Below are 18205 nucleotides of genomic sequence, written 5' to 3'. Positions count from 1 at the left end.
TTCTGAGACACGAAAAATTGTTTCCAATAGGCCCTTAAAAGATAAGAATTTGCATTTGGGTGGAATATGTTTGGTTAAAATTCAGTGTGGTCCTATATGTTATTTTTTAACCAATGATTAAACCAATGTTAATAAAGTTTGTCGAGCCCAGATTATGTATCAGACAAGCCCATAATCTAGCCCAATGGGCTTCTTCAAGCGATTGAATCAATCGTGCTCTTCCAAAACATTTCCCTTATTCTGGAGTTGTATATGAGCAAGAATAGACCATTTGTCGAATTATTAGCACATCCTAATAAAAATATATATATATGTAATAATAATATGTAAATCAGTAAATATATGAAACATGTTTCGGAATCGGACGTCCGAAAATAGTGCATTTTGATGCCATCAAATGTTCGATTAATTTTATTTGCATATTCATGCTTGAATTATATCACAAAAACTCATATAAGGCTGTGTCATTGGTCAATTTTATGAGACATATATCTTATTTGACCTCGCACATGAAAAGGTATTAATTTTTAGCCAAAAGTGTTACTTTTCATTATAAATATGAATGGGTCGAATCGACCTATCTCACGAATATAAAATCCATGAAACATACTCTAAAATGCTATTACGTACTGTAAGCTTGTTCCACAAATGAAGACATGGTTTGAATAATAAGACAATTTAACATTATTGTTGTTTTATCTTTTTATTTTATTTGAGAATTTACTAACATTCTGTATGAATCAAACAAGTCAATTCTTGTTCTGTACTTTTGAGTAACATTTCCATATTCTTAAGCTATTAAACTCCCAAGAACCCGAAGACAAAATGGGATTCATGATTATGATATTGACAAGGAAACATGCTATGTTTGAACGAGGACTAAGCATGGGACAAGGACATGACTTATATTATCAAATTGTCATTCAAAGTGAGAGGCCCGCAATTAATAAAATATTTTAGGCCCAATAAATTGGCAGGCCAACTCAGTGGCCTTCTATCAGAGGTAGACATCAATCGAATAATTAAAAAGCAAAAGGCCCACTTCTTTATCTTATACAAGACATGTCGGCCCATTGTTAGTGACAGGAGACCACTAAACTTCATTTTTGAAGACGACATTTCTATATGCAATGGAAGGAGAAGGAGAACCGGAAAGAGTTCCAAGCTCAACCACCATATGTTGTTTACCTAATTTTTCGTTTTGTTATTGTTATTACTCTTATCGATTATCCGAAACTCGGAAACCCTAATTTTTTTTCCGGACGATAAAATCCTAGTTGCGTCGGGTGCATTTTTTTTATTTTCGTAAGAACCGATCGGAATTGCTGAAAATTAAATAAAATTTTATTTTCCCTTATTTCATTTTAATTTTCAAAAATGATATCAAATTTTAATACTGTTGGCCCAACATGGGTTATACGTTAGAAAGGCTAGAATTGAATGCATTGGAATTATATATGGCCCACCCGATCCGTTTGGAGAGAGAGATCTAACGTGGGACAATTAGTACTGTAGTCATATCCTTCAGATTTTTAAAATTTAATATATATATATATATATATATAAACAAATTTATTCCAATGGTGAACGTTACAAAATGTTTCATTGCGTAAGGCCATGGCTCTAAATTTCGAGGATATATACTTTATTTAAAAAAAATAAGAATTTTTGTATTAAATTGAATTTTGGTCCTTTGATTAGTTAAAAATAGTTCTTGATACAATGTTGTCTTTTCTATTTTTTGCATTGTTAGTCATTTTCTCCAAAATGTTTACATAGCTCAGAACACATCCAATTAATGTTGTGTTATTGTTGTCGGAAGGGTCGATGCTACCCTGAGGATAGCACCCCCAAAGTGATCTGGACGGACCAGATTACACAGCAGATTAAATCATTTAATATGTTGTGTAATCTGGTCCGTTCAGATCATGTTGGGGTAGCTACCCTAAGGGTAGCATTAATTGTTTCATTGTTGTCATGTCAGCATTCTAGAGTATAAATTATTAATATTACAGAGCAAGACAAGTCATTTCACTAAGACTTGATTTTTTTCACGGACTAGTCGAATAAATCCGATCTAAACTGATCATGCATGCTTTTCGGTAGATGTATCACTACAAGTCATCGATCCGTTGGTAGACGGGTACTATCATGTCTGTCAGCATCAACGGATCCGATCACTCTTACATATCAAATCAATTGATCTGCAAGAGATCGAGTCCGTTCGATTGCCCTTCGGGCAGTGCCCCCGAAGAGCAGCATAGACACGGGCCCATCCGCCATGGATCGAGCTTCCCGTAGAACAAGGGTCACATAAGTACTACTCCTATTCGAAACGTAAACATATTGAACTCGATTCAAGATACATGTCACTCTACATATAACCTGAAACTCAGACTCGAGTTGATAGATCCATATACGAAAATCGTTCTTGGATCGATTGACGACTAAAGACCAAAGTTACGTACACGTATAAATGAATGGAAATTCCGGATCTTGTGATAAATTTGTTATCATGATATACAGCTCAATACACATAAACAAACCAATATAAAAATTACATAGAATATATATTTGTAAAATTTATGTGATACATACATTCTGAAACATTAATTAATTAGATTTGTCTCCCTAAATAACAATACATAATATGATCATGAATATAAAATGAATGATGATAGATCCAAGTCCAACCACGGGATTGATTAATTTATTATCATCCCATCATATATAGCGACAGGTACATAGTTGAAATAGGACACGATAAAAGCGGGCGATATCTATTAATTAATACATATATATCATTCAAGAAACATGGAAGCCCTACACATGCAACCCCCCGACAGAGACACGGTTCGATTAAAGCACATAAAACACAAACACACACCCCCACCCCATGTATATGTATGTGTATGTATATGTGTTGTGTTCATCAGAAAACAGTGAATTTGTGACAGAAAGATATCTAGTCTTTATCTTAATTCTGGGCTGCAGCAAGAATCTCGAGGGGTCTTTTTATTTATCTCTGCCCTCTTTGACTGGTTCGGATTCGGTTATATATGTATATATATATTGCATGTATATATGTTTCATCTCTCCCTTTCCAGCCACTGAACTCCATTGAGTTAATTGCAGTGTACGTATCTTTAATTTAGTGCTTTTTTTTCTAACAATGATCTTTCTCTGTTTTTGCCTTTAATCAATAAGTTTGTGGACATTGTGACTTTAATAAAGTCTCACTGCCATTGCATTATTTTCGACATGGACAGTCCATTGAGAGTGACGTTTCAGGTATATATATGTGTGTGTGTGTCAGATTAATAAATCCAAGTGTCTAATTAGATATGTATATTATATAGGTGCATGTGATTAGGAGAGATAATTGGTCAGATATGTATATATATATTAGCATTTTAATTTACTCATGTTATTATTATTATTATTATTGAGTATGTCTCAAAGAGTTCACACGATTCACATTCGTCGATTCATCTTCACAATGAAAAGAATATCGATTTCATATCTTTTGATTATCTTATCATACTTACCAAACAATACATTAGGGTCTAATTAAAACTATGTAATATCTCTAAGCCATGCCAATACCGAAACACAAAAATTAGTGGAAGAGATGGATCATGTGTAAATTATTATCGATCACGGTATTCTTAGGTTGTATTTGGATTAATTGAATTTCAAATGCACATATTTCAAATATATATGTAAACGTAGTTTTGTTGTTTAGATAATTAAAATCATAAACTTCAAATTTACCTCTGACGTGTTTATATATAGTATTTTATGTTAATTAAAATTGATTTCAAGTTTACGCAATAATCATATCATTTTAATTTATTCTATTTTGTATTGCTATATATAAATCAGTAATTTGGGAGTTTAACATTTATCTATTGTAATATATCATTTGCAACATTAAAAAGCATTTAACAATAGTAGAACTGAGATTTTTTTTTTAAAAAAAATAGAATTGAGATCATTATATTTAAATATAGTATAGATATATATTAGATTCCGCCCTAAGAATGGTCACATCGGAATTTATTTTATATAAATTTGCCATCACATCACATGAGAAAAAATACAGGCTTTTGAGAGACTCGTGCACCGCCGCTAATTAAAGAAAAGAATAAAAAGTAAAAAGAATTAAGGTATACAATTTCCGTAAATAGTGGGAGCCTAATCAGTGGCATTCTGGTTATTTTCTGGAGAACATCTTGGAGGTCAATTCCGTCATAATACATGTACGGTTCGTGTACACACTACACACATTGAATGAGAACCGTGTATCATAGTAGATGTATCAAAATGAGTTAGGTTTTTTGGGTTACCACGTCTCGTCATACAAAATAGTTGGATTGTGTTGACAATTTTCAGTCTAATAGCGGGTTGCAGGTTGACCCGCCAAAACCCACCAAATTGTATGTAAGTCCATCGGATTAACTCGTCCTATCGCGTAAAATAGTTAGTTGGTGGTGTTTTTTCAATCCGTTTTAAATGTGGATCGTCCCGTCCTACCAGCCTATTTTGACACCTTTGGCCCATAGCCTATGAACCATGGGGAAATTCGATTCTACAGAAAAGTACACTAAGCATGTAGGGCTCACACAAAAAATATGTGTGGTCAAATTTTTGCCACACCCTGTTGGGTGATTGAACTTCCCGAGCATAGGTGCAGCTTCAATTCTACCCATCATTATAAGCAATTTACTAGATAAATTGATCGGAATTTGATTTTTAATGATTTGATTTGATTTTTATTTTTTACAGTTAAACCCGACAACCCACTCTACATTCTGATATGTATTGAGTAAATTCCTATCAATAGTTTGTAAATTATGTTAGTCAAATTAAGATTACATTCCTTTTTTTTAAAATTTAAAATTTTGAAATAGGGCAAGTGGGAAAAAAAATGAAAGAGATGAAGTGTGCAAATTATAAATAACAATGTTGGGATATAGGGGTACAATTAACCGTACGCCATAATTTGAACATGTAATGGGGTTTAAATAGGGGTGGGCACGGGTCGGGTAGTTCGGGTTTCGGGTAGTTCGGGTCGGGTACCCGATTAGTCGGGTAGTATTTTATACTACCCGAAACTGAACCGATAACATCGGGTACCCGACTCTTCGGGTAACCGATTAAGTCGGGTTCGGGTCGGGTTCGGGTTCGGGTAACCTAGTTTTTAAAAAAAAACAAAAAAATTAATTTTTAAAAAATAAAAATAATCAAAATAAATACAAACTTTCTCTCATGAAAGAATAAGAACACAGTCCCTTCCCTCATTCACCAAATCATGCATATTTTGTACTAAAATAATGGGCCTCATAATAAAAGTCCAAACCAATAGCCCAATTAATTTTTATATTTTTAAATAAAGTAATAAAAATCGGATAGTCGGGTACCCGATCGGGTAATTCGGGTAGCAGTTTGCTACCCGAAACCGAACCGACTTAATAATAGTCGGGTTCGGTTACTACCTGAACCCGATTAAAAAACCGAACAACCCGATTTTCGTATCCGATCGGGTTCGGGTCGGGTCGGGACCCGAACTACCCGATCCGATTGCCCACCCCTAGGTTTAAATACCCAACAAGTGTGACCCCGAATTTTATAGACACGCAACTATGCAAGAATAGTTTACGCATATATTTTTTTTGTCTGAACGTATATTCAAATTATTTGTTCTTATAAGTATCCATGTAATATCAATATGGCGAAAAGTCTATGCATATTGCATACTAACTTGTAGGATCATATTTATTGTTATTTTTATCAATATTGTCGTGAACCATGACACTAAAAAATGAAAAAAAAAATTATAATAATGATTTTGTAGCTTGAATCACTTGATCGTTTTTTATTTTACTTTATTGTTATTTTTATCGATATTTTCATTAAACATGACACTGAAAAAAATAGAAAAATTATAATTATGGTAACTTGATCGTTTTTCATTTTATTCTCATAAGTTTTCAAACTGCAGTTTTAATTTTGTATGTTAACTTTATTCTCATTTGTAGTGTTTTTTTACCGGAGAAGTTGGGCGACATGGAAATTATGTGGTAGCATTGGAAATTGCCAATGCGTATTCGGGTGGCAAAATAATTAAAAGTGATAATGGATATAACTCAAATAAAACTAGATATATCCGCAATTGAAAACTTTCCAAACTAAAAATGAAAAACGATCAAGTTTTAAGACCAAAATTATATGAATAATGATACGTGTACATCTTATTATAATTGTGAAATCAATTGGCATAAAATTGAGAACTACCTAATTCGTGTAAAGTATTAATTAATTTATCACTTCTGTGTTTTTCGCCCTAGCCAGTCATTATTAAACTAATTTAGAATAAGCTAGCAAACAGCTCCCTTACATGTAATTAATGATCACAACTGAGAACACACATTGTGGGATCCAGTTTCCCTACTGTATACAGTATGTAGACTTTTGGAAAAATTGGAATACTATTTTTAATATTGATTAAACATTTTATTTTTTCTTTTTTTTTTTTTGAAAAGTTAATTAAACATTTTCATAACGTAGAGTTTCGTAAAAGAAAGTAACCCATCCCCAAATTGTCCATACCCCTTTTATCAATACTTGCTGATATACATACGAGTGCTGAGAATAAATAAATTAGACTATAATTGGCCAAATACGAAGATCCGTGCCTGCCTATCCTCGAAATCTCGTGGAGTTGTTAGGAAGTGTTTGCAATCACTAAAATAAAAAAGTGATTGTTTGCTTTTGACTTAAAAAAATTATTTTTGTGTGTTTCTTAAACCTAAATTATGTGTTAGCTTATGCTTAACTTAATTGAAATCCAAAAGCTAGTCATGAAGTGATTATGATTCTCCAAAAATGATTCTAATAAGAAGATCATTGTTAAAATCACTCTAATCACTTATTTATCAAACACTACCCAACTTTGATTTTTAGATTTTCACATTTGTTTCCAAACACTACCAACTTTTGATTTTTCTTAACTTTTTTATAATCTATAAATTAATCACCTATACAAAAGTACAATCTATTACAAACACTCCCTTAGCTATTTCCATCGATTTCGATGTAACTATGATATGTTCACACACAAAACACACTAGAGGCGTAAAAAAACGTGCACTCTATAAAAAAAAAAACAAGATAAAAAACGACAAGCACAAATAAGATGCAATCGCAAAAAATACGCATACTTCGATGATTAATAACGCGAGGTATGTATTTTTCTGTCTCATTTGTATGTAATTGTTCTCAAGTTAATATATACTTTTAACGAATGATCTATGACGCGAATCGTTCTCACTTCTCAGCACCGGTTCATGAAAAGATACCATATGATTAACCTATTCTATTCTCTTAACTAAAATAATTATACCACCAAATAAAACCAATTTTTTACTTTTTTTCCCCCCGAAAAACATAAAACCAATTTAAAGCACGCAAAGAGAAGAGTTGGGGTGGGCTTTGTGGGGGTCCTCTTTACTGTCTTCCTTTGTCCCCTCCACTTCTCACAGCTCTATCTCTCTCTCACACACACACGCACTGGAGAGAGTCTCAAGTCCAAAAAGGGGCGCCACCACGTTGGCTTCTTTTGCCTTTTGTTTCTGTGCTTCCTAAGCAATTGTCTATGTCTGCAGCTACTGCTCCCTCCTCACAGAACTGCAAATGGGGGGGCGAGGGAGGAATCATACTTTGAATTTCTTGTTATTATTTGATCCCCTTTTCTTCTTTTCTTCTCATCTTTCATACGCGACTAATCTTGGTGTATTATTTCCTTCCCACATGCCTGTTGTTTTCTGTTAAATTTCTTTTGCTATTGTTGCTTTAAAGGCGCCACCTTTACATTTCCCATGAGTTCAATTTGACTTCTTTTTCCCCCCAACATCCCATCTTGATGCTTTGTGGAAACACCATTAGAACAGCTTGCTTGTTCCACCCCATCTTCAATGTTTCTTGCCTCTTTCTTTAGTGGGTTCGTTGAGTTTTGGTTTGTTACTAGTGCTACAATTATGCTGGTGAGTGAATGATTTAGCGAGGGAAAGAAAGTAGTTAAATACCGAGGAGGAACGACAAACTTCTACTGGGTAATTTTATGGAGATTGACCTGAACCTTTCTTATTTGAGCGAGGTAGAAAATAATGTATGTGGCAAAGGAGGTGAATGTGACAAGGGTTGTGCTAATTGCTATTTGTCCACCTCTACCTCGTCTTGCTCTTCAAATGCTGCCTCAAATTCCTCTTCCCCTTGTTCGGTATTTGTCCCATTATCAATCTACATGGAGCTATGGCATGCCTGTGCAGGCCCTCTTACCAGTTTACCCAAGAAAGGCGATGTAGTGGTGTATTTTGCTCAAGGACATATAGAACAGGCTGCTTCTGCCTCACCTTTTCATCCCATTGAATCGCCTGCTTTTGATCTTCCTCCGAAGATCTTTTGTAGGGTCGTGGATGTTCAGCTACTTGTAAGTCATTAGACCAAGTTTTCCTGTTTTCGGATAATCCCTTTTCTTTTTTCATGGATTGATATCTTGGGGATGCATTTTATTATGTTTTAAACAGGCGAACAAGGAAAACGATGAGGTCTACTCGCAGCTAACTCTACTTCCTCTACCTGAGGTATGATTGTTGATTATAATGCTTTAGCCTCTCAGTCCTCTTCCCTCTTATTGCTATATTTGCCATAATTATGTGTAGTTGATGAGATATTGAGTTGATTAGTGAGAGGATTGAATATTCCACTCATAGAAGAAGTTTCATCTCGTAGGCTTCATTTTTTTCTGGATATTTGACTTCTACAGTTCTACTTTGTGGATGGGGCTCTGGGTGAAGAATTGGAGAGAATTTCTGTTGCTTGTTATGTTTTTTTCCCACCTTTAGCATTTCGGATTCTTTGTGCTGCTAATTTAAAGTTTTAAAAGTCATTCATATATTTCTTGATCCACATCAAGTTTGGACATAATTCTTGATAATGTAAATATATTCATGTAGCTGGTAGGCCTCGAATTAGTAGGGACAGAGAATGGGAACGAAGGAGTTGATGATGATGGGAATGTAGCTGGGGCAGTAAAGTCTACTTCCCACATGTTCTGCAAAACTCTCACTGCTTCTGATACAAGTACTCACGGGGGATTTTCAGTCCCTCGTAGGGCGGCCGAAGATTGCTTTCCCCCTCTGGTTTGCCGCTATTTTGGCCTTGTGCTGATCACTCCATCAAGTTTTTTTTGTTTTGCTCCATGACATATTTTAAATCGAGTTTATGTTCTGCATTTAGGATTATAAAGAACAAAGGCCATCTCAAGAACTCATAGCCAAGGATCTTCATGGAGTGGACTGGAAATTCAGACACATTTACAGAGGTATAAGTTTAAAGTCCACATATTGTGTTGTTAGAAACTCTCAACAGCGCGATTCTTACCTCGCAGGCCAACCTAGGCGACATTTGCTCACTACAGGGTGGAGTATCTTTGTCAGCCAAAAAAATCTTGCATCAGGTGATGCGGTATTATTTCTGAGGTACATTTCATTTCAACATTGGTATTCAGAGCTAGTAATTTTACGAGTTGAGCATGGAAAATATTTGATATCCTGGGTCTGTATCTTGAAATTCACCAAGAATCATGACCAATGAAATAAATCAAAGAAAACTGAATTGCAGCTCTGTTTCATTTGCCATGTATTCTCATACTTTTGAATAGTTGATAGGGGCACAAAACATAAGAAGATTTTCATTATGTGCCTTGAGATGTAAAGAAGGTCAAGTATATGAAACATGAATTTTCAACTTGGTGTATGACAGAGAAATGAAACATAATTTCTTTTGCCATTTCTGTTTTACTAGTGTTTCTTTCATATCTAGATTAGCATGCTAAGTGCCATCTTGTGAGCCATTGTAGGGGAGAATCTGGAGACCTGCGTTTGGGGATTAGAAGAGCAGCTCGACCAAGAAATGGATTGCCTGACTCAATACTTAAAAGCCAGAATTCTTATACCAATGTCCTCTCCCCCATTGTGTATGCCTTATCAACCAACACCACATTCAATGTCTTTTATAGCCCAAGGTACTTTAACACATCCTTGCTTGAGAATTTTGATTTCTCTGTTGAGCCAACTGACCTGTATCTTACTCTATTCTAGTGATCTATCGAGCCACAAATGATTTTCTGCTATCGTGATCTGAAACCTTTTGAAATAGTCGTAATACTTATTTGCGTGGATTGGTTCTATTTATTTATTTTAGCTATATGTATTTGATATTACTTGATGACTTTGCGGTTAATGAGTTATATCTTTTAAAATGACTAGTATGATAGAAAATAGGATTTGGGGCAACTATCCCAGATTGGAAAATGATTTAAACTAGTCGACAACATTAGGAGTTGATTCAAAATGCAATTAGCTGTCCAATTGAACCCATCAAGCCTCAATCATCTCTTGGCACAACCTGTGTATTTCATGCGTAATATGTTGGAAACATGAGTCTCATCTCTCAGTTTGTGCATTGCATTAGAGTTTTATGCTGTAGATTCTGTTTACCCCTTCGTGAATATGGATTCTTCAGTTTCTCATAAAAAAAATGGATTCCTTCAGTAATGATATCATTTAACAATGCTTGTGTACATGATCATCATATGAAATTTGTCCTTGCTGCATGAGGAATGTTATTTAGTTTTGCGTGAATAAAGTTCAAGAAATTATCATAAGACAGGATGCGCATGCGCATAATTATTTACCATGCCGCAGAGTATCTGAGTTAAAGATTTTAACAAGGCAACAATGTTTACCAGATCAAATGAAAGAAAGGGTAAAATAGATCCTTAATGATTACAAGAATCCATGTCATGACTGCCGTAAAATTTAGCATTACAAGTATTGTTTTATTAAGATTTAATTGATATGGTCATAGACATCCAACTAATCTATTCTATCTGAAAAAAATATTAATAGAAGATCAAAATATTTTCATTGTATCTTTTCTAGTTTGCCTTTGGTCCTTGATATGTATGTTGTCTGGATTTATTGCATGGGCATTAACTAGAAAAAGAGTGCCAAAAATTTTGGCCAAAAATGTGTATTATATTCTATCAATAAAAGTATTAATAGAAGGACAAAATTATTTTATTGTGAATTTTCAATTTCGCCCTTAAATGGTGTGACGTTTGGATTGATTGCACGACATTGGGTAGAAAATGGGTGCAAAAGTTAGGGTCTAAGATGAAATATAAAATTTATCCATGCATTGAAAATGGCTTCAAATCCATTAATGCACTTAGGAAATTGAATATACATTGATCAAATGGACTGCACTTATTTCATTTAGATTTTTATTTGGTAATGAGAGGTTGGTTGAAAGATGTAGTTTAGAATTTTTGTTATCAAATGATATTTCAACTATCAATTCATTCAAGGTTGGTTGTTTCTTTAGCTCAAAAAGTGGATATACACTTATATATATGAGAAAATGACAAGGAAGTGTATTAAGAGTAAGAATGATTAATATGCAAAATTTGGTGAAAATCTAAAATGGAATAGATGTTTGATAAAAAAAAAATACTTTTATGATATCACTAAAAAAAGGGAATATATATTTAATTGATGGAAAATTTTGCATATGATGAAAATAATGAATCAAAATATTATATGTAATTGATTAGTAATTTTTGTTTCAAATGTTAAATGGAATAGGCAAAATAGCACAACAAAGATCATCTTTGTCGGAATTCTGTTAAAACATGAATTGGGGAAGATTCGGAAATAAAGTTGAAGAGCATGTATAATTTAAAATATTTTGTCTTAGTATTTATTCATTGCTTTATATTGTAAACTTTCAGGAACTATTTGTGTTTTATATGTGATGGATTGCTCTCAAAGTTAAATAGTAAACAGAAACATTATCTAAATTGTATTATAGATCCTTGGACTATTAAAACATTTAGGCACCGTTTGATGTGAAGGATAACACATTGACTGATTAATAATCATTGCTTTGTCCAATGTTTGTCTCAAGTTTTTCCAAGGATTAGTTTCATGGACCATTGTCTAATTCAACTATATTGACTTAAAATCTTTATACTATTAATCTATCATCATCCAATCCATGAACCAAATAGTGTCTTAAGATAAATAATTAACAGTGAATATTCAAAGAGATGGGTATAGAATGAATATTCAAAGAAAGTCACATATTGAAAAATATACAAAGAAAAGATACTTCTCTATATAAATAATTTTGTTCTATTATTTTTAATAATAAAGTGGAAAATAAACCTAATTGTAGAAATATATGATCACTAACATTTTATAAGATGTAAATCATATTTCAGACTTATAAGTAGTACTTGAATTTAGTATATGCATTGGATGATTTGATAATTCAAAAAACAAATGGGGCAAATCAAATATCGGATATGAAATTTTAGATAAGTTCTAAAAATTAAGTTTATACTCATCCATTGATAAAGCATATTAAAAAAGTATATATACCGAACTGGTGACAATATAAGAGAGAATAATGATTAGGGTAAAAATATAGATCATACTTGACCAACCGTTTGTATATTAACAAATAGTGATAGATGAGATCCTACACTAAGGGTAATACCCAAATTATGCATCCAACGGTTCGTATTTTGACACATAGGAGTAATTAATGATACATTGTTGACGTGACAAATCATGAGACATTAAATCTATCAATGGATAATACCCATATGCTAGGTTGAACTCTACCACAAAGAGTGGTGACTCAATTTTAAAATAATAGCATGAATAAATATTGTATTTTTTGTGTGTACAAAACATATGTTTCAATTAATTTAAAGTTAACTTATAAAAGATCAAGAAATTATCTCTATACCACATCATACGAAGTAACAAAAAGACATGATGAGAATAATGTAGTTTTCATATTAAATATTCCTCTCTACAAGATTAATGGAGTTGATGTATGTTTGTTATATGTTTTAGGAGTAAAACAAATTTAGTTTAAGTATTGTGTTGTTGTTGTTGTTATCTGGACATTTGACCTTTTACTTTTTCACAATTTATCTTGGTCATTTTTAATTTATTTTGTTTAATCTCTAGTAAAAACTCAAAATAAATGAAGATAAATATTGTATACTCAAATTTATAGTAGTCGATATCGGGGGGCAATAATTTGCTTTAATAAGAGAATGATCAAGATGTGGCGCTCGAGTTTCTATAGAGTTTAAAATATTAAAGTTGCATCATTACCATTAACTATTATAAACGGCAAACGTTTTTTTCTACAATTGATATTTCAGGCAATCTCACATGTTTGATTATCATGGATTGCAAAATAGTGCAATATCGAGAGGAGAATTGTTGGGGTGCAATAATTGTCATGCTGGAGAGCAATCGATACGTAACGCTTGAATTGTACGATTTAAAAGATTGAAGGTGCTCTATTATCACTAACTATACCTTTTGGTAAGAAAAATAAGCATTTCTATGTGGTAAAAAAAGTAACTGTCACTAACTATATTTTAAGAGTAATGCTTAAAATGTTCTTGTGTGAATGGATGGATGACATGATAAATGTAAAAAAAAAAGTGACGGTTATTTTTATTTACTTAATACTATACAAAAAATTTCTATAGTAATTATCAGATTAAATTTTACTAATGAACTTGTCTACATAAATTTGGCAAGAGTGTTAAAATTTTCAGCCAATGACCTCTTGGTCAAATGGTATCACCTCTCCCACAATTGGGAGAGGTCTTGGGTTCTATGCCCACTAACCCCACCCCTTAGTAAAAATAAAAATAAAAAATTTCTACGTGCTCTAACGTGCAATGCACGTGTTTTTAACTAGTTCATAAACATGTAAAACTCTTTGACATTCTTAACTATGATTCCTAAATGTGGGTGACAGTGCCTGATAGTCTTGGGCATATGTTTTTTACTCTTTTCTTTTATTCTGAAATCGTATCCGTTATTGTATGTATCCATAACATTCTTATACTCTTACACTTACAATGCAGGGCGAGCCACTCTGATTTTATTGTCCCATACCAAAAATATGTGAAATGTACCACTAATCAGATACATGTTGGAACAAGATTCAAAATGAAATTTGACTTGGATGATACTCCAGAAAGAAGGTCCAGTGGAATTTAAGTAAACACCATTGATATGTTTCTTAGCTCTTTGATGCTCGAGGATAAAAGAAATATCTTTAAACAGGTTTAGCGGAGTCGTGGTTGGAGTTGGTGATATGGATCCTTACAGGTGGCCAAACTCGAAATGGAGAAGCTTGATGGTGTGTTGGAGTTTTACTAAATAAATCAGCACTTCTAATTTATTCCACCACAATGAAATTAGCGATAAACAGTTTCATGATTGCATTTACAGAATCAATTTACTCCAATCTTCCTCGGCCTTTTCATTTGCATGATTTCTGCTGCCACATCTTTTATAGGTTCGCTGGGATGATGATATCATAAGCAATCACCAAGATCGAGTTTCACCGTGGGACATTGATTTCTCGGGTAATTTTGCACCTCTAAGCATCCAGTCCTCCCCAAGAAGAAAGAAACTGAGATCCAGTCTCCAATCAACCCCTCCATTTGGCAGCCCAATTTTTGGTATGTGTATATGCTTCTTTCAATATATTTTCCAGTCTCAGTCTTTTTATCGGATATAATGATTAGCTTAACAAACGATTCAGGAAATTTCCTGTGGTTTTGCTTTTAATCAGGAGGCAGCTCTCGTTTGGACTTTGAGGAGTCTGTAAAATCCTCTAAGGTCTTGCAAGGTCAAGAAAATGTAGCTTTGGCGTCACCTCATTATATAAATAATAGGATTAGCCGCCATCTCGATTTTGAAACTCGACCCCCAGCATCTAATCCCATTCTGGACCGGATGGATAAAACTAATCACCCTGTTTTTTTGAGAAATCCAGCTCCTACCACATTCACAAGCTTTCTGCAATCCAATTGGCTTCCAGAGGTCTTGCAAGGTCAAGAAATATGCTCACTGAGATCACTGTCAGGGAAAACAGATGTAAATCTTAGTGTTGGGGAAAAACCTGAACTTGGTTGCAATGTTCTTAATGCATATCAAAGTCCTCCACTCAGCTTTTATCCTCTAGCTTCTGAAGGAGCCCGAAGCTTGTCGTTTTCAGAGAAAGGCAACTACAGAGCCAGACAGAGACCTCTAATGGTTTCCAATTTTTCCAATTTTCAAAGAAGAACTTCTGTGTTAAACCAGAATCCCATTTTAATTACGGATGTAGGAGATGCCAGAAGAATTCCATATCTTGGAAATGAGCTGAGAGCGGTAGAGCAGACATCACCTCCTCCCGCTTCTATGATGCATCTGAAAAATCTGAATGATGACAATTACTCAAAGAATAAAGCCCTACATGTAAAATTTTTGGCTTTTCATTGACTGATGATCCTGATGCAGTTAATTCACAGGGTTCAAGTAAGAGGAGCTGCACAAAGGTAAATTTGAAAAATGTGTCCACAACTAATTTACTATGCACTTCTTGAGAACATGGTGATTATTTGTGTAAGTAGGTTCACAAGCAAGGCAGCTTGGTGGGGAGGGCAATTGATCTTTCAAAACTACTAGGTTATGAGGACCTGTTGACTGAACTAGAAAGGTTGTTTAGCATGGAAGGCCTTTTGCGTGATTCGAACAATGGATGGCATATATTATATACTGACAGTGAGAATGATATGATGGTCGTTGGTGACGATCCTTGGAAGTAAGTCTCCTAAATGATGAGCATTTCTTTATCTTTTATGTTCTCTTTTATCCATAGATTTGAATTGTTGAAGACGCTGCTAGTCATTTCCTGCCTTTTAACACTTGACCAAGAAAATTTTGTGATAGTAAACTGCAGGATAGCTGACTTTTCTCTCGTAGTATTGTGTTGGGATGTAGAAATATGTGTGGTAAAATATAATTTAATAAATATGCATTTTCAAGTTTCAATCTTAACTCATAAAGATCAATTTAATGAATCAGATTCGCACATGTTCTTTTTTCCTTAATTTTCAATTGCAAGAGACTTTATCCCTAGTATGTAATCCCCACAATCTCGCATTATACACCTAGATACAACTTGATTTTTCCAGTTTCACGTGTCCTTGTACCATCGTTATGCCCCTTGTATTTGCACTGATCCCATACCTTCGTATGCTGCTCGAAAAGTTTCAACACATCGTTATTCTCCCTTTCATTGATTCCTCCTAAATTGCATTGATTTATCCTAAAGATTTTCATTACAATAGGATACTGACATCCCTGGCTGAATGGTTAAAGAACTCATTCTCGATCTCTTTCACTTCAAAAACCTTGTATTTGAATTGATGTCCTTTCATTGATTCTTCCTAAATTGGATTGATTTTATACTAAAGATTTTATTTCAATTGAAATTTGGATAATCACCTTGTATGTGGACCCCCACTAAGCATCCATGGCTGAATGGTTGAACACCCAACTCATAATTGACGAATTTGTAGATTCAATTCCTATTTGATGCATGCCAATGGGATCCTCCAAGAAGTTTTCTCATATTATCCACACCTTTGTGTTTGCCCTGACCCCTGCTTTTGTACATAGTCTTATTTTCCTTGCTTAAAGTGATCTAGTTTACACACCAGCTAAATGGCACCAAACATAGAGCTAAAATTCTATCTTAAGCCAAAAGGTGCCGATTCTGTCCATGCATATCAAGGTCTTAGTTCTTTTTCATATTTGAACTTTGACCTTTTTATCTATGAACTCAGTTGTTAACTTTGGTTGGCAGTGAGTTTGTGGAGGTGGTGACTAAGATCCACATTTACACACAAGAGGAAGTGGAGAAACTGTCCATTGGAATCAACAGTGATGACACTCAAAGTTGTTTGGACGAAGCGCCGCATGTGACAGCAGTGTCAAAGGATTCTTCCGTGGCCCGGCCTCATTCGTCTCCATCTGTGATCAGGATGTGAGAACTCCGGTTATTTCTGTAATAGTATGTGCTGCTAAATAAACTTCGGTGATTATCATGCCGAATATGTTACCGGACTTTTAAGCGGAATTATGTTATTGGTGCACATCCTTTGCTACCTTTTATGTTCATGATTGTTGTTAAGTGTTACTATAGTACTAGTGTTGCATGAGTTGTGACACCAAAACTTTTGAGTTGAGTACGCTAGAGACGTACATTTGTGGTAATGAACTGTTTTTTATTGGAAATTTGATTGTGGTATCTGGCTACCATTCTGTTTTGAGGTACTTTATTTTTCCCTTTAAAGAGATTTGCAGTTTGTTTGGTTAATGGAAACAATATGCATATGAAAATATAATTATGTTATTATTATGAAGGTTCACTTAATGTACATTGAATAATAGCAATGACGGTCACCTAATGTACATTGAATGGTACATTGACGATCATCATGTGCTTTTGAAAAATATGCTCTAAATCTATGGCGAAATTGTATCAACCTTCAAAAAATAAATAAAACAAAACAAAACAAATTTGGTGTATGAAAGGAAAATATGTCTTGGCATGCAAGACATATTTAAAAGTGTTGTTTACTAACAAAATAATAGTTTCCAACTTTACGAGACTCTATCAAATGAATCAAATCTATCTATTTATGTGAAAGTGTGAAATAACAATTGAACTACGTAGAATAGAGAAATCAAATCTATCTATTTATGTGAAGTGTGAAATAGCAATTGAACTACATAGAATAGAGAGAACAAACACAAATAATTAAAAGAATGATTCTGAAGACCAAACAGTTGAAGATCAAAAGTTCCGGTTGAAGAATTATCGCCGTTTTTTGGTGTTGCATGTGTTGTTGCACAACCTCATTACACAACATCATGATAATTGTCTAGTGAAGATCCTTCAGGCTTATCTCTCCTACTACATCCCTTGGTTTTTCTATACTTGTTTTATAGTTTTAGAATGTGGTTTTAATATCTAACGTGTTGAGATATTTGAATTTTTTAAAACATTTTTAATGTTTTTTTTTTCAATCTAATATTGATTTTAGAGCGTAGTTAATTCGGATTTCTCAAGTTGCTGAGAATTCTGAATTTCTATTATAATTACTATTATTGATTTTGTAATGAATCTTACTTCATTCTAGTAATCGTTTTTGCAATAAGACATCCACAAATGATTGCACTTGTGCATATTAACATTTGTG

At 33.8% G+C, this 18205-nt stretch overlaps 1 pseudogene; it reads left to right on the top strand.

Annotated features, from left to right (window-relative positions):
* The first annotated feature begins 7502 nt into the window (after positions 1-7502).
* Positions 7503-17120, top strand: LOC140887742 (auxin response factor 4-like; annotated as a pseudogene).
* Positions 17121-18205: the final 1085 nt, after the last annotated feature.

The sequence above is a fragment of the Henckelia pumila genome, chromosome 3 (assembly GCF_033568475.1).
Source record: "Henckelia pumila isolate YLH828 chromosome 3, ASM3356847v2, whole genome shotgun sequence".
Classification (NCBI taxonomy): domain Eukaryota; kingdom Viridiplantae; phylum Streptophyta; class Magnoliopsida; order Lamiales; family Gesneriaceae; genus Henckelia; species Henckelia pumila.
This window is presented reverse-complemented; position numbering and strand designations above follow the sequence as displayed.